We start from the raw sequence: 24,865 nt of genomic DNA on the forward strand, positions 1-24,865 counted from the left end.
TCTCCGTATGCAGTTCAGGCTGGCCTTGAACTCACTTTGTAGCCCATGCTGGTCTCAAACTCGCAACAGTCCTCCTGCCTCAGCCTCCCGAGTGCTGGGATTACAGGCATGAGCCACCACACCCAGCTGAAAAGTTAAGTTGTTTGACAAGGCGTGTAAGGTGGATGCCTGACACCCATGTTTATTTTTAGGATTATTTCAATCGATTTTATTTTAATTTTATACACTTGATTGTATTTAGTAAACTCTTACAGCCAGACAATGTGCTTTTGGTCAGTGTTGGTTTTCAAGGATATTACACATTTTCATCTCTAAATTATAGTGAGCTTTCAGAAGAAAAGTCATCGAGACCACAACAGAGACTTTCAATTGAAAATCCAAATTTGTTTGTTTTAATGTATTAAACATCTGTAATTGAGGCTGTGAACATTAAAATCTTGTTAAAATCATTAGTAGACAAAGATGAATTGAACAGTGGTTCATATTATATCTGCTGGAAGAATTGTGCCAAAGGGACTGTGACTCCACATCTCAAAAACTGCAAATAAACTTACCTTCCATGTCTTGTCGGCTCACCATCACAGCTTCTTTGGCTTATGTGATGCAAATCATCACTGGTCACTGAATCACTGGGTGACCCTCAACCTCCACCCAGAGTTGTGAAAGCAGGTGGGTTTTCATGTGGCCTTGTACTGAATTTGGCTAATTCTACAAGAAATATCGAAACAAAACATTTAGCAAATTATGAATGCACAGAAACGTAACACAGAGCGTATGGTGAGAAATTCACCTGTTGATAATTTGCCACTCGTGTATGCGCCTTGCTGCTGTCACAAAGATCGCTTCCTGTGTCCCTTCCTTGGACCAATGTGATGCACAGCTGCTAATGTAATGGAAAAGTAAATTTCTTCATACTAAAATTACTATCCTGTGCATTTCACCCACACTGAGGAAAAGACAGCACCTTTCTTTACATCCCTAGGCAGGTGCCATCTCCAGGGCCCCACAACCTGCTCACCTCCTTCGGTTTGGACAGATGCCCAAAGAGGCCATCAAAAGGGGCCTTAGGACTGGCTCGGGCCTGCTGGAACCCGACTTGGGCTCAGCATCAGCCTGCTCCACGTGGAAACTGTGGCCGTGGGAATTGACTCAAGGTCCAATCGTCAGGGGCAGATGTTGGCTGCAGCAAGGTCTGCTAAGCTCATGCCATGAACCAGTCCACTTCCTGTGAAAAGCAGGGAAGGGGAAACAGAAGCAGCGGCAGACATGGGAAGGTTGTGGAAAGTGGTGCGGGACAACACAGAAGCTGCCAGATGAGACACTAGAAGAGTTGCGTGGCCGGACAACAGGTGGAGAGGGCAGGAAGGGAACCCTGGGCAGAGATGGCCAAAGCCTATCCCAGAGGCAAGAGAGCGAACTGGCCGCAGACTTCCAGGACTGCTGCCCTGCTCTGGCACTGGTAGCACCGCTATGAGCTGAGTCAGGACTGCAGGCTGCTTCCTAAAATAATGAGGTCCTCTGGATGTTTGAAGCGTCTCACTCACTGCGCAGAGGGTTGGGGCAGGTCGAGCCAGGGAGGATCAGCACCAGCTACAGAATTTTGAGGACTTAATGTACAATGAAAATTCAAGATCCTGTGCTAAAAAATTATTATAAATTTCAAGATGCTGACAGCAGAGCACGAAACCAAATGTGGGTCTTTACAGCTGAGGGCCACACACACATCTCACACTGCAGAGGCGTTTCTGGGGGAAGCCGCTTGTGTATTCTACGTGGGCCTTGTCACGGCCATGCAGCCGCCTCCTGGGACCCCGGAGCCGGAGCAGGGAAAGCCCGTGTTTGTTTAAATGACATCATGAGTTGTGATCTTGCCTCATGTGGGGGTGGGCAGAGGACGGAGCCGGTTGTGGATGCCGCTGTCCTGCCTGTCACCATACCATACGGGTGGCAAGCAGGTGACAAGGTTTGGATGACAGGCAGCTCCGTGGGTGCCCCCCCCCCCCGTGTCCTCGGGCGGGGCTGGCATGGTGAAGACGCCTTCCCCAAGACGCCTTTCCCCATCGCCCGGAGTGCGCGCTGTGTCGGGTACGGATGTGGCTGGGCGTCTGTCTGTCTGTCTGTTGTCCCAGGCGGCATGGTACCGGTGGAAACATCCCCAAGGCGCAGGAGGGCAGAGCAGCCAGATCTGGGGGCGGCTAGCGCCCTCCGGTTTCGGGTCAGCATTGACCCGGCCGCTGCCACACCGCAAAGGCAGTGAAGGTAGCGCAGGGCAAGCAGAAGCCTGGGGCAGGCGGTGCCTCGGGGCTGGGGCTCCTTCACTGCCATAGAGCTGCCCCCCCCCCCCACACACGCACGCACGCACGCACACGTAAGCTCACACACAGGGCAAGCAAGGGCCTCTGCCAGCAGCCGCGGGGTGGGGGCCGTGGCTCTGGAGCCTGGGGGCTGGGCCTTGGGAGGTGCAGGCATCAGGGTAGCCCCTTCTCTGGCCCCACAAGTACACCTGGCCTCCCACCAGGGGTCACCCCGGAGAGGTAGGGTGGTTCCTCGTTCAGGCTGCTTAATAGGCTCCAAGGCCTTTCCTCTGTAGCGCTTCCTTCTTCCGGATCAAGGCCTCTGTCTCTGACCTGGTACTGGAGGCAGCCGGTGAGGTCCTTTCCTGACTCCATGGCTACGGCCTGCATGCACCCCCTGATTTGCAGGCATGACAAGGGTCACCCTGTCTCCTCCTGGGTGACTCTGTCCTAGCTCATTCACTTCATTGCTGCCTGAAGCCCTGCCTTCTTCCAGCCCAGTCACTGCAGGGACCAGGAGCCCTCCCAAGTAAACACAGAGTACCCTGCATGTGAGAGCAGTTCGTGTGCACTGCAGGTCACGGTGCAGTTGGGCATCTTGCATTTTATTTGCTAAATCTGGTGTTTTACTGCTTGGGTCATGAGTTGCCTGGAGCGGCCAGCTCGAACTGTCCCGGCCTGGGGAGCATGAGAAGCCATGAGTTCCGAGTGCCGTGGGTTTTTGCAGGGCAGGGAGAACTTGGCCTAAAATGCATCTCCCTGCCCTTCACATTTCTTTCTGCACCGGTGGGCGAACACAAAGATCGCTTCCTGTGTCCCTTCCTTGGACCACTGTGATGCACAGCTGCTAATGTAATGGAAAAGTAAATTTCTTCATACTAAAATTATGATCCGATGCATTTCACCCACGCTGAGGAAAAGACAGCACCTTTCTTTACATCCCTAGGCAGGTACCATCTCCAGGGCCTGGAGAAATTTCTGAGGAAATTTTTCTTTAGGGACTTTGTCCCAGGCTCTTCCTGGAGCCTGGTGGGGTTTGCCTTGCTGAGGGGCAACTTCCGGGGTGTTTAGTTCCAGGGCCTCCTCAGGCTGCCTGTTTATGCACTGGGACCTGGTTTTGTCTCAGGTGGATTTGCACAGCACGGCCTGTCCTGCCAGACAAGCTCTGTGCACCAGGAATCAGAGGCGCTGATGTGACAGGGGCTCTTGCTCCAGGTGCCTCGGCCACCTTTGGCTTGCAGACTGAAGTTTCTGGGCCCTTGGTAACCCCTGTGCTGGAGGCTAATTTGGAGGGCACTTGTCACATACTTTAATTTCTGGCCTTTGCTTTTAAAGCTCCTGATAGTCCTGCTTTCTTGAGGTGGTTGGAAGTCAGGCAGTGCCCTGGCGGGGTCCATACTCCTTCGAGAGGGACTGGAGAAGGACCTGTGGGTGTGGCCACACACCCATGTAAATTTGCTGTCGTTGCCACCGGTGACTTTTCATCAACGTCTGCTCACTTTAAGCACTGCTGTCACTGAGAGGGGACCAATGCCAGTGTTTTAAACTAAATGCAGAACGTTTTTCTGGGTTTCCGTCTCAGTGACTCTAATTCAAATCAGTCTTTCTTAGAGCTTTGTAGAGCCTGTTAAATCACATTAGGCAGAATTTGTTCCAGAACAATGATTGATGCTTCGAACAGACGAAATATTTCTCCTCACAATTTTTTTCCAATACATGAAATGCTGTAAAGAGACCGGAACAAATGAGTTTTTGCTCACTTAACTTGCCATTTTTAGTAACAGAATATGATGTTTTCTGAGTTTGGGAAATGAAAATATTAAACTTCAGGATACAGTCCTAGTAAAATGAACAAACCACCAATCTCTCCAGTGCCCCCTTCGCCTCTCCGCCCCTCTGCCCCCTCAGTCTCTTGGGTCTGTTGAATTCCTCCACCCGGATCTGCTTTCTCAGTGGAGCCAGGGTGTCTCTCAGGAGCGACCCCACCTGTTGCTGACGTCCCTCTAGCAGGAGGTTTTAGGACCAGAGCTAAGTTCCTGCCAGCCATCCCTTAGATCAGTCCAGGTTCCACCATGCTTGATCCTAGGTCCTCTGTCAGATGCTTGGCCATGGCTGCGGCCTTTGTGTGGGAGCTGTGGACCACAGCCATCTCTGCCCTCCTCGGAGGCGGGGGTTGCCGACCTGCTTAGCTGTTCAGTGTCTTCGTGAGCACGCAAAGATCGCGCGGGCCACCGATGTCTCTGCAGGCTGGGTCTCTGCAGCCTTGCAGTGCAGACGCAAGCTTGAGCGTGTTTGCCCCTAACATCTCCCCACCTAGCTGACTGGCCCTCAGGAGCAGGCTCACGCACTGTCCAGCTGGCCCGCCTGCCACTGGCTTTGAAGCTGTGTTGGCTCTGTCCCCTCTGCTGCCTGATCCAATAAGAGGCCATCACACTGGGCTTAGCTAGAAGGGTGGAGAAGGCGTGGTTATCAGTCCATTCTCTTCCCTTTCTGTTTAGGGCAAAGCAAATGACTTCTTTTTGTTGACCTTCTGCCCACTGGTGGTCATGCCTGAAAGCCATCTGTGAAGGTCTGAGCCCAGCACTGCCTCCACCTTCCTCCTCCCAGCTGTCTCTGTGTCGAGAGGCAGAGAGAGGCCATGCTGTGATCTGTGTCCGTGGACGTGACGTCTGACTGCTGTGGCTCTGAGCACCCTGGGCCTAAAGAGCCTTGAGTCCCCCAAGGGAGAGCCTTATAAACACATTCAGAGATGTCAAAAATAAACAAAAAAGGTGCTTTCATCACTTCCTTCAGAGTCAAAGAAATGCCCTTTCCCTTCCCCTCATTTCTCAGTCAGTGCAGACTCAGGATGCCATTTCTGTCGGTCTTTCTGTCTGTCTTTCCGCTGCACTTTTCTGATAAAACCTTACTCCTGTTTTTAGACCAGGCATGAGAGGACCTTGAGGAAAAGACACAGGGACTTCAGAATGTGCCTGTGTGCTTGAGTCCACCTCTGCCTCCCCATCCCTTGCCCCTCACATGCCCTGCACCTGTCCCCTCACCCTCCACAGCTCCAGGCCAGCACCCCGACTCCCACATGGCTGGGAGCTCTGTGGCTGGCCTCTGTCCCAGCACCTCTCCACCGGGCAACCCTGTGACCCACAGCTCCTCTCCTAAAGTTCTCCCCTGCCCTCTGTGTGTCAGCTTGTCTTTCCCGGCTCCTTTCTGCCCCTCCCTGTCGCTTTGCCTTTCTTGGCTCCTTGCTTTCTCCTGTGTGTCCTCTCTTCTGCTTCTCCCCACATGCGGTTAGCTGGGCTCTGATTCTCGGTGGGTCCCCATCTCTCTGGCCAGGCTTTCTAGCTAGCCATCACTCAGCTTTCTTCCCTCCCCTCCTCCTCCTCCTCCTCCTCTTCTTCCTCCTGTTCTTTCTCTTATTCCTTTTCCTTCTCTCCCGCCTCCTCCTCTTCTTCCCCTTCCTCCTCTTCCTTCATCCTTCAGTAAACACGTTAGTGTTTTTCAGGGTTCAGTCTTAAACCCTTTCCTATTGTCATTATTTTTTTCTTGACACAAGGTCTTGCCATGTAGCCCACACTGGTCTCAAACTTGTGGTGATCCTCCTGCCTCAGCCTCTGGAGTGCTGGGATGACAAGCGTGAGCCACCATGCTGGCTTCCTGTCATTATTCTAGATCACATCATGGGTGGACAGCAGTCACAGTGTTTGGTGAGTGGTGTAGCTGGAGCTGACACTTGGCATGGATGTCGGTCTCCAGCCATCCTCAGCCTGTGGCAGCCAAGCATCAGGCCTGACTCCCTGGTGTCAGCGTCACCGGGTTTCAAACCTGCACTGCCATCTGGAGTCCCTTTCCCAGGGTGGCCACAGGTACCATGAGCTTGGTGTTTTCAGAACAGCTCTCCCCTGTTGTCTTCTCCCTCCTCCTCTGGGGGCACATGGGAGGCAGCGGCATTGATTGGTCACATGTGATGCGCTGGACGGTGTGGGGTACTATGCGTGGGAGGCCATTATCTCCTTTGTGCTCTGACCTGGGGATGGGGTGATGTTCACAGTGGCTGATACACACCGGAGTTCAGAGGGTTTGTGTGATTTGCACGTGGAGCATGGTGCATGGGAACTTGGATTTAGATCCTTTTATAGGAATTTTGGAAGCCTACCGCTCTACTACCACACAGTACCACCTCCTAAGTGACCAGGAAGTCACACACCATTTAGGCTTTAATTTCTCTCTTACTTCTCATTGACTTTTATTTTTAATCTCAGTGTGCTCCTAACTGCGTCTTTGTGTCTCTTATAAACTGCTCTGAACAGCACCATTTATGCATCTACGCCTCCAGGACGTCCACTGGAAATACGAGTGCTGATGCACTAGAACATTTGGCCCATAGCCTTTTTCATAGTCCTGATTTGAGAGTTTTATACTTATTTATAAAGGCCGGGGATTTAGCTCTTCAGCATAAGTGCCTGCCTTGCAAGCACGTGGTCATGAGTTTGATCCCCGGTACAAAAAAAAAAAAAAAATTATAAAATCAAAATGCGCAAGAGCAAACGACTTCTTGACATAGACCAGGACAGCTCACAGAGCTCTTCCACCCCCATCTACCTGTCCCCACGCATCACTGTGGCCTTCATAGACACCTTTTCTTGCTGGGATGGCAGCCAGCCGTGGTCAGTGATTGCACTGAGGTGAGAGCATTGGCTGGCGGTGCTGCTTCTTCTAAGCACGTCTTCGGTGGCTGAGCCACGCCAGCTTGGGCTGTGTCCTCAGCACATGCAGGTGTCGGTTAGGGTTGCCAGGGAGCTGCACCAACCAAGGGGCTGGGAAGTGGGGCGTTGGTCCATTGCTGGTTTCCATTTCATTCCTTGAAAGCAGTCCACCCTGGGAATGGGGTGAAGCCTCCCACCCCACAAGCACATGCAGAATAGGGACTGCTAAGGAGGAAGAATTTCTCATAAGAGGAAAGCTTAGTTCAGCATTAATTTAGTATCTACTTTGTTCAGTGATATGTAAATAATAAGCAGGGGCTCATGTTACTCAACTGTTTCTTTAAAATTTTAAGTTTTCATTGCTATGAGTTTGCAGTACATAATGACTGCGTTCACTGTGGGGAGCTGGCATGCAGAAGCCCCCTCCCCACTCAACTATCTTTTAAAAACCTCACTGTCTTCTGTACTAAACACGCCCAGCTCCTGGCCTTCTAGCACCTGCTTTGAACCATCTGCCCAAATCGCAGAGATATCCTTGCTGGAATTCTTGAAGGCCCGGGTGGTGGTGCAGCTGCCCCACCTCTGTACTATGCAGCACCCAAAGCCCTGGAAAGAGGGGCACAGTGGGCAATGCATCAGTGTCTCAGGGCTGTCCGGGCTCATGCAGTGGTGGGCAGAAAGCAAAAGGCGCCTTCTCTTAGTGATTGTCCTTGGTGCTCGTGGCCCTCAGGAAAGGCAGAAAATTCTCTCAGTTTGACTCACATTTTGGAGACACAAGGAGCTGCTGAGGCCCCTTCCGCTGTGTGTACTCCGTCTTGCTTCTTTTCTTTTGGATGCACAGCAGGTGACGCTGTCCAGACTCCTGGTCAGCCTAGGAGGCTGGAGCTCAGTCTACTCAAGGAGGGTGATGAGACCTGGCGCTGCTGATGCCTAGCTTCTTCCTCTGCTGGCTCCAAGGAGAGGACTCTTAAGGCCAGGAGGAAGGAGGAGACATGGAATTCTAGAGGAAAAGTGACCCGCATCACCACATGGAAAGTTTCCTGTTAAGTGTTTCTGATGAATTGTGTGGTGAGCGTGGGGGTCCTGGAAGGCAGAAAGATGCTGCAAAGAGCTGTGGGCTCTGAGGAGGGAGGCGAAACCCTGGCTCTGTGACAGACTTCACCAGGAGGCGCCTCCTCACGGAGAGCCCGGCATGGCAGGATGCACAGGGGCACAGACAGCCCACAGAAAGGCAAAGGTGCCCTGGGCGGGGGCCATTTCTCAGAGATGATGTCAGAGGTTGGTGTCAGGCATCTGTGGTGCTTGGCAGATGAAGGGTGGACAGGAAACACAGGTTTTTACTTCTGTTGTTATCTCTTAGGTTTTGTAAGCAAGTACACAGCTATGAAAATATCATAGAACTCTACAGCAAAAATAATCTTTGCTTCAATTGTCACACCCAAGGCAGTCTTCACCCATGACATCTGCATGTTCTACACACTAATACCACTTACGCTGACAGTGTGTTTTGTTTTCCTGTCCTCTCTTGTAGGGCACAGTTGACATCTTTGTTTTCCTGTTATGGTGGTAGTCTTTGTGCCTGTCTGTTCACCTGTCAGCTCACCAGTGTAGTACACAATTTTTATTTTATTTTTTGTGTAGTTCTCTGGGCAGAGGAAAATTTTTTTTCTTTTCTGTAAATGATCTGATGAGTTCCAGTTCTAATCTTCTAAGAAAATTTCCTGGTATTTTGCACTTGTTTTTTTCTTTGTAAACTATCAAACTATTCATGCCACACATGTTTAGGGTAGAGTGAAACACAACCACTGAGCAATGCTCTGTGTTTCAAGTGACATCATAGTTGCTGCAGAATTGATCAATAATATCTACTCTGCCTTTGGTTTCATTGTAGAAAGTTTGCATCTCAGGCTTATTTTGTCAAGGTTTCCCTACCAATAATTTCCATCATGGTGCAGTGCTGGCATCAGCAGCACCAGCTGTTTTTTGTTTGCATAAGGCCAATGTTGTATCTTTCTGAAATCCAAAGATTGTATTATACAATTCTGTTTTGAAATTACAGCATTTCTTTTGGAATTTCTGCTTTGTCCCTGTTTACAGTTCTTGCACTGTCAATTTGTGCTCTGCTAGCAAATGTGATATTGATCAGAAATGTAAGCCACTTGTTGGATGTCACATTCTGAGCAACAAGTCTGTGCACAACGTCATTTGATAATTATCATACAAATGACAACATGATAGTGGAGAATCTCACCTTCTACGTTATTTTACCAGTGTAATCTGGGTCCATGTCTCCCAAACTCTAGGAATGAATTCAAAGGTAAAGAAAGTAGACAGGAGAAGTGTAAAGACAGGAACAGCTCTCAGTTATGGGTGGACCTGAAAGTGGGTTGCCAAGGGGACTCTTTGTCAGGAGTTTTATACCAAAAAATGACTGGGACTCAGACCACGCTGAGTCAAAGTGAGGTCTGCCTTGAGGACCGTAAGTGGGACCATGTGGAGTCAGTGTGTGTCCTGCAGGTGCCTCCTGGCCTCTCTTCTGTCTAAATGGTTCATTAAAAGAGCATAAGGGAGAAGAAAAAAACCTCTTCCAGGTAGGAGGTGCAAAGGTTGTCACAGTGGCCACCCCTTAACTTGCTGTCACCTCACTTGTTCCATCCTGGACTTAATTGTTCCCCTGGTTCTTGTCAGCTTCGACCTCAGCTCTTGCTTATCTGACCAAGGCCTGGTTATCCTGATTCTTAGGCCAGTACCTCTCTAGCTGCTTGTTCTCTTGCTTAATTGATTGTCTATAATAATATGTTTCCAATAGCCTGCTTAAGGATTGTGTCTTTCGCATCCTTGTAAATAGAATCTGACTTCATTTCAACTGCAGCCTGCTCAGTTTAGGGGTGAATCATGGATGAACTAAGTTTATTTTTTTATTTTAAAGGAGGTAAAACTAAACACAATAAGACAGAACAAAATAGGACATAAGGCAAGAATGTAAGAGATATAAATTTCAAAGCAAGATGACCCAAGATCTTCACTATCTATCATATTGTCTCTTGTTTTCTTCCAAATAGTTGTCCATGTCTTCACATACAGAGAATTCATACAAAACAACATAGTATAAAACTGATTTGAACAGAATGAGGAAGGCGTTTTAGGTCTTCAAAACCAGACAATAGGGAAGTCACCAATGGCTGTCTTAGAGTCTCTCATTCTCTTCAAAATAGCTGTCCATACTTTCAGGTATATTGAAGTTCAACAAAACAAAACAGGCAGTGGGGGAAGGGCGCTCCCAGTATGGTGCTGGTCCTAGTAAACGCTGGTTTACTAGGACCCACACCCTGCCCACACCCTGACCCACACCCTGCCATGCTCACAGCCGTTCACGGGTGGGGGGGCTGGAGAAGGTGGGGGGCTGGGGGAGGTGTGGGTGTGGGGGTGTGGTTGCTTGGTTCCCCAGTGCTCCAGGTCCCAGCATGGCACAGGTCCCAGTAAACGCTGGTGGCTCCCATCCTGGGCCGCTGCAGCCTGCCACGCTCACAGCTGCTCCCTGGGTGGGGAGGGGTTGCTTCAAGCTGTTTCTTTCTAATGAATTGACCATTTCAGTGCCCAAGTTCTGAAATGGCCAACAGACCATAAAAAGATATCTCTTTAGGCTCCTGCTTGAAACCAACAGTGTCAGGAAGTTACCAGCCTTGATTCAGGGCTAGCATGGATGTACTAAGTTAATCCCAACAGTTCTGTTCCCCTTGGCCATGGTCAGCTCAGAGGTCTAGAGGAGTGTGCTGGAGACTTCAGGAAAGGGCTTACTCCAGGAGCAATGTCAACAGAGTCATATAGGGAGGCCAATCCATGAGAAGCAAGGAGTGTTCTCTGCCTCCGTGTCCAGTGGTGCTGAGGAATGGACCTAAGCCTGGAGAAGGAGTCCCTTATGATCTTTTAATGAACCATTTAGACAGAATAGAGGCCAAGAGGCACCTGCAGGACACACACTGACTTCAGCTGGTGCTCAGGGTGGGCACCCTGGTGAGTCTGGGACATGCACTGGTTCACATCATCATGCTGGGGCTGCTGAGTTGCAGCCTGCATTTTTTTATCTAATCAGAATAAGCCACAAACTAGGACATGAGTAGTGTTTTCCTGATGGTTGTGTTTTTTTAGTCTACACTGGCTTTTTACAAAAACAGTGTTTCTTTGCCAATCTTTTTTTTTTTAACTTGTTGAAATCTGCTGAATATTTGACACACAAAAAATGTGTTTTACTTGCTCTAATGACTAATTATTTGAAGTGGAGAAGAAATTTCAGCACACTGATTAACAACATAAGCTTGGAAGTTGCCACCCACACGTGGAGCCATTCTCTAGTAAAGAGTTTCCAGAATGACACAAAATCATGCAGAAGCTTAAATCTTATCTTGAGGGTGAAGAGGAAGCAGGTTTCAATGGAAAGACTCCAGCAAGCTAGATTCAACCACCCAGGAGCTTCACACGTGTTTATGGCCTTGGCAGACATCAGAGCAGCAGTGTACACTGAGACTTCTGGAGATTTTACTAACATAACCTGACTGGGTATGCATGTTTGGTGAGTTTTAGAAAACATTCTTATAAGCCAGTAGTAGTCCATACAGCACTTTCACATCACTTACCAGCATCCTGTAAAGCTCTAAAGGAGCCCTCTCATTTTAGGACAGGTGTCTTGGTTTTCTTGTGATGATAAAAGTGACTTGGGCTCCAGGAGAAGCTTTTACCTAACTTGTTGACCTTAATGGGATGTACATCTCATAAGTTTCTGTCAAAGGCAGATGTCTGAATCTGAAAGAATAGTCTCACTATGAATAATACTTGTTTTACATTTGGAAGACCTGTATATCTGAATACATTTAATGCACCACAAGAATAATAACAATCAATTGCCACAGCCATATGAAAACCTTTGTATCAGAGCATATTTAAATAAAAACTTTATTGTCTAAAAATAATTTTGATACATAAATGTATCACGATACTTAATAACATGTTTTGGAGTGTTTCCCATAAGGCTATGGAGATCATTGGGACTTCCTCGTAATGAACAGAAGCTGGGAGACTTCCCAGGCAGCTGCTCCTTTTTTACCAGAGACTTCTCCAACAATTTCTCCTCACCCTAAGGGATTTTTGTTTAATTATCTTAATATTTTGATGACCAATGACAAAGCCAAATTTGATATTATTTTTACCAGCTGGCAACCTGGGTGGAAGATGATTTTTAAAACTATAAACCAAATTGAATTATGAACAAATGATCCAAAAATGCAAAAGAAAAAGGAAAAGAGAAAATTGTTGAGTTCAAATGAAAAACAGCTGTTAACTGAGAGAAATGGACAAACAAATACACAGCTTAATAGACTGGACAAAAAGACAATTATCTTATAAAATCAGAGTATACTCAAATATATTTTTTGTCAAATTGCATTATAATAACTGTTTTACAATTTTAGAAGTTTATAATTATAAATAGACCAGTTAGAATTATTTGTAGGTCAATTAGCAGAGCTCTCTTATAAGAAGAATGTAGAAAGAACAAAATCTTTTATCTATAATTAATATATAATTTTTTATTTTACATTGTTTTAAGAATGCTGTTAACTTTGTGTCCCTTTCTTTCATGTAACTTTCAGCTTGGTTATCTCTGTATACTCTATAACTGACTCAGACCTTTGGTTCCCATTTTTGGTTACCATCTCCTGGGCATCCTGGATCAATTTCTTTAATTAGCCCCAGGTTAGATCTAGCCGCATCTTGTCTATCAGTTGTGATCTGATCTCCAAGACATCATTGTCATAGGACTCAATGTCAGATTCTTGAAAGGTGGAGTCAACTCCTTCTTCAGGCCTAGGTCCATGATACAGCCAGACAGCATGCTCTGGCACCCAGATAGGCCATTCAGTGTTCTCTGGAAAGATGCAAGCACACCCTCAACCCCAAATTAGCACTGCTTTGGGTCCCTTCCATCATCTAGTATAAAGATCTTTCTGAAGGATATTTTCTAACTTCTTTTCTTTTACCTGATTGAATTTTCTTTCTGCTGCTATAGTTTCTCGTAGAATTTAAAAAGTTAATAGTGCCAAATGAAATCTATTACGAGGTATAAATTTTTGTAGGGAAGGATTCTCCCTTTTGATTTCATGGTTGAATTTTGAGTGTATGGTGAGTATGTTCAACAATTCCTTGACTTTAAAGGTTATAAGGAATTCCTGAAGTAAGGGAAATATGAAAAATTTTACAAAAATTTGGAAGGCAGCACTCATACGGGCTGGGCCATTGTCAATCTTAAGTGTCCGCAGGCAGCCAAGCTCACTAAAGGCATCCAAGTCATGTTTAGCTGCTTCACCAGTGAGGCAGAAGCAAAGATAAACCCTGAGGAAGTATCAACTGAAATCATAGAGAGCCAAAGTCAGGAATGTGAGTGAGATCCATCTGCCAGAGATGACTATAGTGAAACGCTAGGGATTAACCCCATAGGAGTGAAAGAAGATGTATTATGCATGAAGAACATTGTTTAACAGTTTGTTGAGCCTGCTCCCAGGTTAAACAGAACTGTTTGCATAAAGCAGAAGCCTTTTGATGGGAAGCAGAAGCCTGTTGAATGGCATCTGAGAGAGTAACAGTGACAGCAGCCAGCAATTTGTCTATTAATGCATTTCCCTCAGTGAGAGGCCCCAGCAATTGGGAACGCAAACATAAATGATGGCTAAAACAGGGACATTGTGTGACTGAATGACAAATTGGAGAGCATGAAATGAAAAAGATCTTGGCCATGTTAATGGTGGTGGTTTCGATGTGGTGCACTACACCATGGACACGAGCACCCCCTGAAGAGGCTGATGGGAATGAATGAATAATCTTGCGAGGCCCATGTAACAGCATGTAATTCAGTCTTCTGTGCAAATGAGAAGCCTGTATCCTGCATTTGGGTGCTTAGGGCTCCTGCTCACCACTCATGCCTCCACCTGCAGCTCCTGCCTCACCACCAGGAATGGGCTGCATCTCTCTCTGGTTGCCCCTTTCCCAGGGGACTTGGTGGTTGCTGCCTCTGTAGCCACAGCCACCGTTTCTTTTTTTCCAATTTGGGCTGCTGAGACTCCTACACCCCTGAGCCAAGTGCAAGACCAGTGCTGTGGCATGGGTGGGTTGGCAGTTTAAAGACTCTGTGGGGCCCTGGCAGAGTTTGCACCACAGCACACAGGAGGCAAGGCTGGCCTGGCTTTTGTCCTTGTTGCCCACTTATCCAGGCCTACAGTGGTATAGTCTGGGAGCCACCCCTGGCATGGAGTTTGACCCGCTGTGCCAAGCTGGGCCATGCTGTGTCCTCTCAAGGAAGCTCTCCATGCCCTAGTGCTCCCACTGTTTGGCAGGCCCTGCCAGAAGTTTCCTGGAATAGGTAGGCTTTCTACATCAGCTTTTGATTTACTCTTTTTTGCTCAATGATACCCTCATTGACACTTTGTTCAGATACTAGAAGTCTTTAATAAAGGAAAAGATAAGGCTGTGCTGCCTTACAGATGCAGCAGTGCAGTTTCAGGCAAAATGTCCCTTGGTCTCAGAACTGAAACAAGCAGCCATGTGTTCCTCTATGCTGCAGATGAGTAACCTGAGTGGTAGCTGCTGCCTTGTACGTATGAGGGGCCACTGTCTGCACAAATCAGAATTATCTCACACAGCATAGCCTGTTTTTGTGGGCCCTTAAAGCCTCTTTATACCATTTAGTTGCATTTTCAAAGCCCAATTGTTCAATGATTAATTTGGTAGCCTCTGTGTCACTCATAACCCTCCCCTCAGCGTAGAATAAGCATGCTGCAAAATCTTGAAAATGTCCATCAGGATCCTGGTGAATGGAAGTCAAACCAAGAGATGTCTTATTCTTTGAAGGAAGTTCCCCCCAAACCCTTGTAGCAGTATTTTAATTTGTTCATATACTTGCAAGTCAAAAGTAAGTGGATTATCTGTGGCAGCAAATCTTCCACTATCATGTCTTTGGTAATGGCTATATTGTGATTGGCATTGTGGGCAGCCTGAGGTACTGAGCTAGTAATTGTTCACACATACTGAACTGGCAGCGCGAAGTACCCGAGGCACACCCTGAGTGCTTGGAGCGTCCCAGGTGAACAGGTGTTCCAGCCCTGAGAACATGGGGCATGAGATGCAAGCTGCTTACGGATGGGAGTCACATGGCAACTCATATGGCAAATTATAAAGAAATGCGTTTTGGTGGTAGATCAGTTCCTTTCTTCCCATGTGGAAAGAGGGCTCTCCTGGACCTCAGCATTGTCTCTTGTCTTTATTTCTCCATCCTCTCACCATCCTTTCCCCTGGGACCTTCAAAAACTGCACTGGACAACAGCAGCCTGATCCATGCACAATTTGAAAAAATTTATTTTCCATGATAAACAATCCCCTCATCTTAGTCATGCTTTAACTACTCCTTTCCAATCATCTGGAGTCACAATCTGTTGTCCTAGGTAAATCCAAGGTAAAGGGGGCCATGGGGCCATAGGGTAGTGGTAGTTTCTTTTAGAGTCTTAAAGGGTAATGCTTCATAAAATGTATAATTTGTTCCAGGGACTCAAAGTTCAGTAACAGGGTAAATATGTTGACATCCCTCCAAAGAATTCTCCACCTGTCTGGCTTCTTTTAGTGCCAATTGCAAGGGAGAGAGAGAAAGTGGCTCTATTCTGTGAGAGGTGGAAGTTCCAACCTGTGATGCAGCAAAATTTCTCCAAACTGGAAAAGTAGATATTGCTGCTTGTGTCTCAGTTAAAGTTACTGGCTTTACTTTGTGTGGCTTTGAAATGGAAGTTGCAGAGAGACACTCCTCTTGTGGGAAAAGGTCTTCTTCCTCCCCTTCAGCTCCTTCCATATCTGATTGAGCAAAGGATTTAAGCTCTACTGGGCAAGAAGGCTGTTGTTCTGCCATTTTTTTCCACTCCAGACTTGATTTTAAAATAGTTCTCTGAGCCAAATCCTTTGTGGTCATCTCAATAAGTGTATGACCATTAAGACTTCTAATTCAACCCCCCCCAAAAGAAAATAAATACAGGAATCAATAATCTTGTAATCCACAAATGAGCCCCCCAGATCCCCAAACTTGAGTCCAAAAATGAGGCAAGACATGTTTTTAAAAAAATCAGCGCTGATTTATTTTATTCTGGGCCCAGTGACACAGTGCAATTGGAGTTTGCAAAAGCTGTGTGTCTCCCTCAAAACTTTTCAGACTTTTTGTAGAAAGCAGTTTACAAAGTAAGGGGTTATGGGCGTGGATCAGCAAATCTGCTAACAAATGAGGGAGACCTTTCTTTCCCTTTGAAGAGGACAGAGAAGTCTAGCAGGAATTAACAATCCTTTTTCAATTTATTTTAGCACAACATCTGTTATTTGTAGAGGGCAGCAATGGTTAACGTATCAATTAGGTCAGGTTCCCAGGGATTTACAATTCTTTACAGAGGGGAGCATTGATTAACATATCAATTAGGTCACCCAGAAAAAAAAAGACACATACAAACAGTATGGCGGGTTACAGGTACTTTGGTCATATAACTTAGGCATAACACAAACATAACGAAGCTCTTTTTGCTAGTGTACAGCAAATAATACAGCAAACATTTCTATATACATCTGTTGTTCTTGAGAACCTGTTTGCCACATGTTTTTATACCCGATGATCTCACTATCAATATATCTCTAAGATCAACCATTGATGCTGTCAATGCACTTCTCTCTTTTGTGCACCAAAGAGAAGTGTCCTCTCACCTGCTATTTCTTCATTCTCTGGTCCTGTTCATGCACCAATATGCCATGTCCAGTGCATCTCTCAAGTTCCCAGGGTGAAGGATAGTGGGAGGATGGAGAAATAAAGATCAAAATCAGAATACAAAAAGCCAAGGTCAGATGGAGCCCTCCCTCCAGACAGGACGAAAGGAGCTGCTCAACCATTGTGGCATTTATTTATGCAGGCTGATGTCACATAACATCCCTCTGCCTAGCAACCTATTTGCTTAGATTGTCTTACGCATTTGGTATTTTCTGGACTGAAGCAGCTTGTTCACCTGGCTCAACTCAGGTGCTCTTTGTTCTTGGGACTGGCCTTGCTCCAGCCTTGCATGTGCAATTGATCTCCAGCTTCAGTTGTTCCCTACATACCATGAACATTATTCCAGTTGGATATGTCTACACAGCCATCCTTCCACATCTGTGGTGGGCTGATGCCAGGACCCAGGCAACACCATCATCACTCTGGATGCCCACATTCTTTCTATAAAATGAGTCTTTATTGGCACGTGACCTACACACACAGTCCTGAATACCTTGTATCACTGCTGCATTACTCATGGGATGTAAATGTTATATAAATAGCTGTTGCACTACATGAAGTGAAGAATAATGTCTAAAAGTACCCGCATATGTGTATTAGCAGTGCAGTTTTCCCCCAGTAGTTTCCATTCACAGTTTGTTGACTCTACAGATGCAGAATTCAGAGACATGGGTGACTAGCTATTCTTATCTCTTCAAACAGACATTAATAGTAAAGTGGTTGGCAGATGATATTTTACTGAACCAAAAACAAAAATTTAAAATACATTTTAAACTATTTTAGATTTAATTCACAGGGGACATGTGCTGAATCCTTGTAATCTTGCCTGCTTATCTAGAAATAAACTCTAAGAAGTTGAATTACTTTAAAGCAATTTAAACTTTTCTCTAGAAAGCTTTCATTGATTTTTATTCTTGTGCACAATGAATGAAAGGATCTATCCTTCTCAACATCTCCTCTGTTGCTGAATAATAACCTTTTAAATGTTTATCTGTCTGAAAGATAACACCTTTTTATTGGATATCTGGACATCTTTTCATTGGTTTTTTGACCATTGGTTTATTATACATCATATTTTGTTGACTTCTTGAGAGTATCTGTTTTGGTTATTTTTAGATGTTTCCCTAAAGCCTCATGCATTCTAGGTGAGCTGTTGGGAGGTGACTGGATGCTGGTGGTGCTATGCTCATTGGTAGATTGGCTCACAGATGAATTTACAGTAAAGTGTGGTATTAGGTGGTACTGTTAAGAAATGGTAGGAAAACAAAAAAGAAGAGGTGTGTTACGGTTTATGTCAAATGCCCCCCCCCCCGCAAGTCTCATGCAGTCATGGATGCAACTGAATCCACATTCATGATTGGTGCATTGTCTGGCCCTGGGATTGGTGGTGTGAGTACTACACCTGCCCAGGGGTGGAGCCAGCACAGAGGGTAGGTGGGAAGAAGGCTTGTCTTTCTCTCTCTTGCTGTTTGTGCTTGCTGTTTGCAACCACCATGAACTACTGCCCCTCAGCCATGTCATTTTATCTTAGAGCCAACTGAGTATGGACTGAAACCTCCAACCTGTAAGAAATAAACCTTTCCTTCCCTAGCTTTGGGCATCAGGTATTTTGTCTCAACAAAGTGAGAGAAAAGTAACTAAGACAAGGTGGGTCACTGGAGCATGGCCTGGAAGGTACATCACCCTCCCCAACTCCTTTCATGTCTTACTTCCTGGTTGCCGTGAGGTAAGCAACTTCCGTCACCAGACTTTCCACCCTGCTGCTTCTGCTTGGAGTCAGCCAACCAACATACAAGAACTGAAACTTCTAACATGTGAGCCAAGGTTCAGGTGTCTGGTGAGGGCTCTTCCTGGCTTGTAGATGGGGTGATCTCTCATGGCAGAAGCAGGGGCCTCTTGGCGACCCACTTATGAGAGTTCTGATGCTATTCAGCTTACACATCTTTGGAGATAGAAATTTTAGGGGCACAAACCCTTACACATGGCAGTAGATGCTTGGAAGAGGAAGGATTGTTCACATGTTCCTAGTTATTTGATTCTTCTTACATCAAGAGAAAGTGGTCTGTCCCCCAAATTTTGGAAATAAGGGTCAAAATATTAGAGCCATTGTCTGCATATGTGGTGCTGTGTGTGAGCAGAGAGAATTAAAATAATATGACTGATGCTGAATTAGCCTCACAGTGTCTCAGCTTCAGAGCTGAGGTAGCAAGGACAGTGTCCATGTCCTGAAACAGGTATTCATTCGTTTCTGGATATGCACATAAGTGTCTTGGGCAGATTATGTTTGCAGCTTATTCTCTTTTCAGTACTGATAGCTGAGATTTGTGAAGAACTGTTGCTAAGCAATGTAACTCAGAACATGTAAGGAAAGTTTCCTGTGACTACATGAATGGAAAAACATGGGCTTCAGTTTATTATTTCACTATCAGCTTGCCTACTTTAGTGTTTAGGTGACCACATTCTTCTTGCTTACTTAATTTCAGAGTTCATATAGTCACCTAACTGACTTCACACTCTGGCAAAAATGTAGGAGGAAAATCTTCAAATGAAAGTATTTGTATAGTGACATTGAGACCAATTTTGATCTTTAATGTCAAGTTATCTCATTAGCTGGCTGGGTTAGGGTTAGAGTTAGGTAGGCATGGCTCTTCCTCCTGCAGGAGAAGGCCTGAACAAACAGGGGAATGTATTATGTTAATAAATGAAAAGAATCAGTCCTGTGAGTGATGTTATTTTCTTCCTAGGAAAAAAACTCAGAAACTCAATAGCATTCCAATAAAATCTCCACAGAGTTTTACATGGAACATGAAAAATTGATCCCAAAATTCATATGAAACAGACCAATAAGCATCTCTCTGGAAGGGCTGAAAGAACCTAAAACAGTTTTGAAGAAGGCAAGGGAGGAGAGGCTTAGCCTTTAGATATGAAGATGTAAAGTTATAGTAACACAAAGTGTGCTTTTCTTCCATAGAAAGCAGAAAGACTGATAGAACAGATATTGGTGCTAGCAGAGCCCAGCGAAAGCCCACACATGTATGAGCACTAGATCCACTAGAGAAGCATTATATATCATTACAGAGATGATGGCCCTCATTTGAAAGGTTCTAATAAATTCCAGGTAAATTAAAGCATTAAATGTGAAGGATGAAAATTTAAGTCTTGAAAGAGAATTTTGATAAATACCTTTAAAATCTCTGTATAAAGAAAAATTACTTAAACATAAAGACAAAAAGCACAAACAAGACTGATAAATATGATTATTTAAAAATCTAAAAAGGCTTTTTACCATGAAATGCATTAAAAGTTTCAAATATAAGTTACAGACTGAAAATATATTGGCAATAAATATAACAGAGAGATGATTAGTATCTAGAATATATAATACATGAATGGATCCATATAAATGGATCATATAAAAATGGGCAGAGTCAGCCAGTCACTGAAGAGGAGCACACCTAATGGCCAATGAATGCATAGAAACAGCTCAGCTTTGACTGAGGAAGTGAAAATAAATAATAAAATAATCTGCAATTGGCAAAAATGCAGAAGCTTGATAACAGCAAGTATTAAGTCTTTGGCAAGATGGGAACCCTTTTGAATGACCTTTGGATCCCAGCGAGAGGAAAGCTTAGTATTGGAGTACAGACGCCAATAGGAGAGGCAAATTGAGATGCTGTTAGGATTTAGAACAAGGAGCCTGGAGGTTCATTAGTGAGCTCAGAGGTGGGGCTTTTGGAAAGTGATTGGACCACAGCTGCTGTAGCTGCCTTGCTGTTAGGAGGTGGTGCTGGCTGGAGGTAGTCACTTGGGTAGTGATCTGGGTCTCCCTCTCTCCCTGGCTGCTCTCTTCTCTCTGTTTCATGGCCACTGTGATGTAACAGCTTTTGTCTAGTGGGCCCTTCTGCTATGCCATTTTGGCCTTGGATCCAGTCAACTATGGACTGAAACCTCTAAAATCTGTGAACCTAAATAAACCTCTTTTCCTTTAAGTTGTAGGTGCTAGGTATTGTGCTCAGCAACAGGAAAGTGACAGATTTGGTACCAGGGGAGTATGGCTGTTGCTATGAATGTATCTGACCATGTGGTTAAGAAGCCTCTGTACCTGGTTTGCAAGAGGAACATAGAAAGGTGTGGAGATGCAGCCTGGAGAAGTTCTGGAATTCTGTCAGCTGAGTGGGTCATACTGGTTGGAGTCCAAAGACCAGAATCCTGATAGAAATGTAGGTAGTAAAGGGCAGGCTTTAGAGATTTCAACTGGGAATAGTTGCCAGAGTCCGTGTACATGCATACTTTGGTAGAAAACTTGTCTACATTTTGCTCATGCTCAAAGACTTTTTGGGAGACTGAGATTAAGGGAGACAAACTAATCTGGTGGAAGAAATTTCAAGGCAGCCCAACATACAGGCTGTGGGTACTGCTATTGATTTTCAGTCAGGGTACTGCTATTGATTTTCAGTCAGGTTTATAGTGAGAAACAGGAACAAAACGTTGGTTTGAAAAATTTTCAGTTTCACTAGAAAAGAAGCACCTGCAAAACTGGGGCAGAGAAGATCATGGTTGCTGAAGAGATTAATATTAAAAAAGGAGCTAAGCATTTTGCATTAGGACAGTAATGCAAGGAAAGACACCTTGAGGGCATCTCAAATTAGCAAGACCACATCCTTTGCAGGCTCCAAGGTGCAACAGTGAGAAACTTGAGATCTCCAGGGCACCCTGCTTGAGGAGTACCTAGTGAATTTGTTCCCAGGATCAGTTAACAGGTCTTGGCCATCCAGACACTCACAAACCACTGCAGCCATGGCTCTTGGGCCCCAGCTGTGCTGTTTTTACAGGTATACAGAATACAAAGCGGGGTGGGGTGGGTGTGTGTCGGGGAAGTTCATGTAGAATTTGGATGAAGGCCTGGGGGGCCAGGCTGGGTGCCCCTGAGAAGCTCTAGAATTCTGTGAGCTGAGTTGATAGATAATACTGGTTGGAATGCCAAAGGCCAGAATGCTGATAGAAGCATAGATGGTAAAGGTCAGGCTCAGAAGGTTTCTGGTGAGGACAGAGACTGCATTGGCAGCTGGACTAGAGGCCATGGATACACATGCTCTGGCAGAAAATGTGTGCCAGAACCTGTGAGAGTGAAGCCAAAGGTACAGTGGAGACCCCCGGAAGCTGGCGATGTTGGATACATGGATCATCTGCCGAGGAAAGCTTTAGGAAGCAAGGAAGCTCATTCAAGAACAATGCCTTCAGGCAAGGCCACTCAAGCTATATGGAGCTCATGGTTTGCTATGTTTTGCCCAAGATGTTGGGTCTGCTGCTCCAGGACTAAAGATTTGCTCTGCAAGAATTGGGAAAAGTAACGGAAATGTGTAATAATAGGTTTTCTGTTATCAATACACCAATGACCCTGGCCATTCTTGCCCACAATTCCCTGTCCAGATCCATCACTTGGTCTCACCCATCTGCAGGGTGGTCAGTATCTTCCAAATTTGGCCTCATGTCTAAAAGGAGGTAGAGCACCTCAGCTCTAGAATAAGTAACTTCAGAACATTTTATTGCTTTTGATCTGAAACTCCTCAATAACTCACTCTTGCTGGATGCCTTAATATTTGGACCTTAGATTAGGTCTTTCCAAAAATGCGTTAATGGGGACCAATTGCTTTTTTCACAGAGTCACCAGATGAGAGCAGAGGTTACTAGGATCTTATCCAACATTGACTCACAAAGTCTGGAATAGGTCCACATCCTTAGAAGACTTTGTGGAAGTGTCTTGAATAGTTTTGATTTTTAAAACTAAATGATAAACAGTAATCATTGTGCTGTACCCCAGCAAAAAGAGCTTCGTTATATTTGTATTATACCAAAATACCTGTAATGTGGCTGTACTGTTCTGTATGCGGTTTTTCCCCCCTCTGGGTGACCTACTTGATATGTTAATCAACGCTCTCCTCTCTAAAGAATTGTGAATCCCTGAGAACCTAACCTAATTGATATGTTAACCATTGTTGCCCTCTACAAATAACAGATGTGGTGCTAAAATAAGCTAACAAAGAATTGTTAATTACTGCTAGACTACTGTATCCTTTGCTAAGGAAAATGTCCTCATTTCTTTAGCAGATTTCTTGATCCACACCCATAACCCCTTACTTTGTAAACTGTGATATGTACATAAAGGCTGCAAGTATAGAGGAGCGACACACAGCTTTTATAAACTGCAACTGCACTGTGTCGCTGGGCCCAGGATAAAATAAATCAGCACTGTTTTTTAAAATATGTTTTTGCCTCATTTTTTAAACTCGAGTTTGGGGGCTCGTTTATGGATTACAAGAATTGTAGTGATTATTTTAAAATAATTTAGCATTTACTTTGTAGAGGCACAACAGAGTTTTCCATTAGATAGCCTCTGAGTGTGATGCATGTGGTCTGGTAGAACTTCCGCGGGCTTGGGAGGCTTTGAAAGGCTCATTCATCACACCCAGCAGTTTTGGCAAACTCTGAGCTCCAGTTTTAATTTGCATTCATATTGCTTTCTTCAGTTTCAAAATTTGCGTAAGTTAAGCAACCAGGAAAATATTTTACTAAAACCCACCTGCTCCCTCAGCAGTGCCTACTCCTTTGGCTTTCAACACATAGCTTAGGATGAAAAGCCGACATCTTGTTTCCATACTCACTGAGCATAGGGAGGGGTAGAGTTCGGGGGCTTTGTGATTCTTCCTGAGCCTGGGATGTGGGGACCCCAGGTTGTTCCCTTAATATCCCTTATCTGGCTCTCAGGTTGGGCACTGGCCTTATAATTAGCTAGAGCTTTAGCTGGCTTTGATGTTGTCCTGGTGAGCTATTTCACTCTTTTCCGTGTTGTCCTTTGACACCGGTACTTTCAGGGCTGCCTGGCCTCTTTATTTAAGCACTTGTGTCATTTTGTCCTTTAGTTATGCATAGGTGTTAAATGATTTGTCTCAGTCATTCCCAGCAGGAGGGAAGAGGCAGAGGCAAATGGGTGGCGTGTGCTAGTTGTGGTTCTTCCATTTGTCATGATAGGAAACAGTTTAGTGCTTTATTGCGCGTGGAGTAGGCTTTCTGTCCTCTGTTCATTCTGGAAATGGCTATCTCACCATGAACACTCTCCATATTTCACAAAGTGTACTGCCCCCTTAGAGCTAGTGGGCACTTTCAGTGTCTTCTACACAACTAAACAGAGAGCGCTTGAATGCATCTGCGTTAAGTAGTGTGCTGAGCTCTGGCTGTGTTTCCCGGACGCCCTCTAGTGGAGCACTTGCTGCCCAGTCTTCCAGAAAGTCACCACCTGTTCCTCCAGTGTTGGCCTCAGCTACCAAGGCTGGACTCTCTCAGGGTGGGCTTCCTTCCTCTGCAGCAGCAGGCACAGGCTGGGTTCCAGCTTCCTCTTGGCTTTCTGTCGCCTGCCTTGCAGGGACCCAGCCCAGCCCAGCAGGAGGTCCCTGTCTCCTGCCCTGCTCAGAACCAGCCCAGCCCAAACTGTCCTTGACTCTCCTTGAAAAGGGGAGCAACCCTCTCCATTTTAGATAATCTCAGCCCTATCTTCATGTATCTATATGCACAAAGCTGGCCAGGCTATTTCTTTGTCCCTTCAACTGGCTTTAAGCAGTGTAAAATGGGTTACTGAAGCAAGGTGACAGGTATTACCTCACCCAGTGACTTCCCAAATCTGTGGTTGAGCCCAGTGGGACGGAGGGCCGTGCTCCACGCTGTAGGCTGGGAAAAGCCTCAATAAAGAGGCTGTGGCTTCTCAGGACAAGAAAGATTGTACATCACAACTGAAGCATCGACCCCATGAACAAACTCACGACCTCACATTTGCCAGGCAGTCTGTTGTCACCTGTTTGTCATCACAGGAGGGTTCCAAGGATGGCCTTCCAGAGTAGACGATGAACCAAAACTGAGGGAACCAAGTGCACAGTGACCCAAGGTTGCCAAGTGAGCCTCTTCTGCTGTGCTGGGAAGGTTGGAAGTCTCTCTGGGACCTGGAGACACAAGCTTATTATCACCTTTCCCACAGTGATACCGTT

At 45.7% G+C, this 24,865-nt stretch overlaps 1 non-coding gene across 1 annotated transcript; it reads right to left on the reverse strand.

Annotated features, from left to right (window-relative positions):
• Positions 1 to 10,555: 10,555 nt before the first annotated feature.
• Positions 10,556 to 10,692, reverse strand: LOC111754565 (small nucleolar RNA SNORA2/SNORA34 family). The gene has a single exon (XR_002789240.1). It is a non-coding gene; the product is annotated as a small nucleolar RNA SNORA2/SNORA34 family (small nucleolar RNA).
• Between the last annotated feature and the right edge of the window lie 14,173 nt (positions 10,693 to 24,865).

The sequence above is a fragment of the Cavia porcellus genome, unplaced genomic scaffold, assembly GCF_034190915.1.
Source record: "Cavia porcellus strain 051 isolate PalLab524CR breed Dunkin Hartley unplaced genomic scaffold, mCavPor4.1 scaffold_24, whole genome shotgun sequence".
In the NCBI taxonomy this organism is placed as follows: Eukaryota; Metazoa; Chordata; class Mammalia; order Rodentia; family Caviidae; genus Cavia; species Cavia porcellus.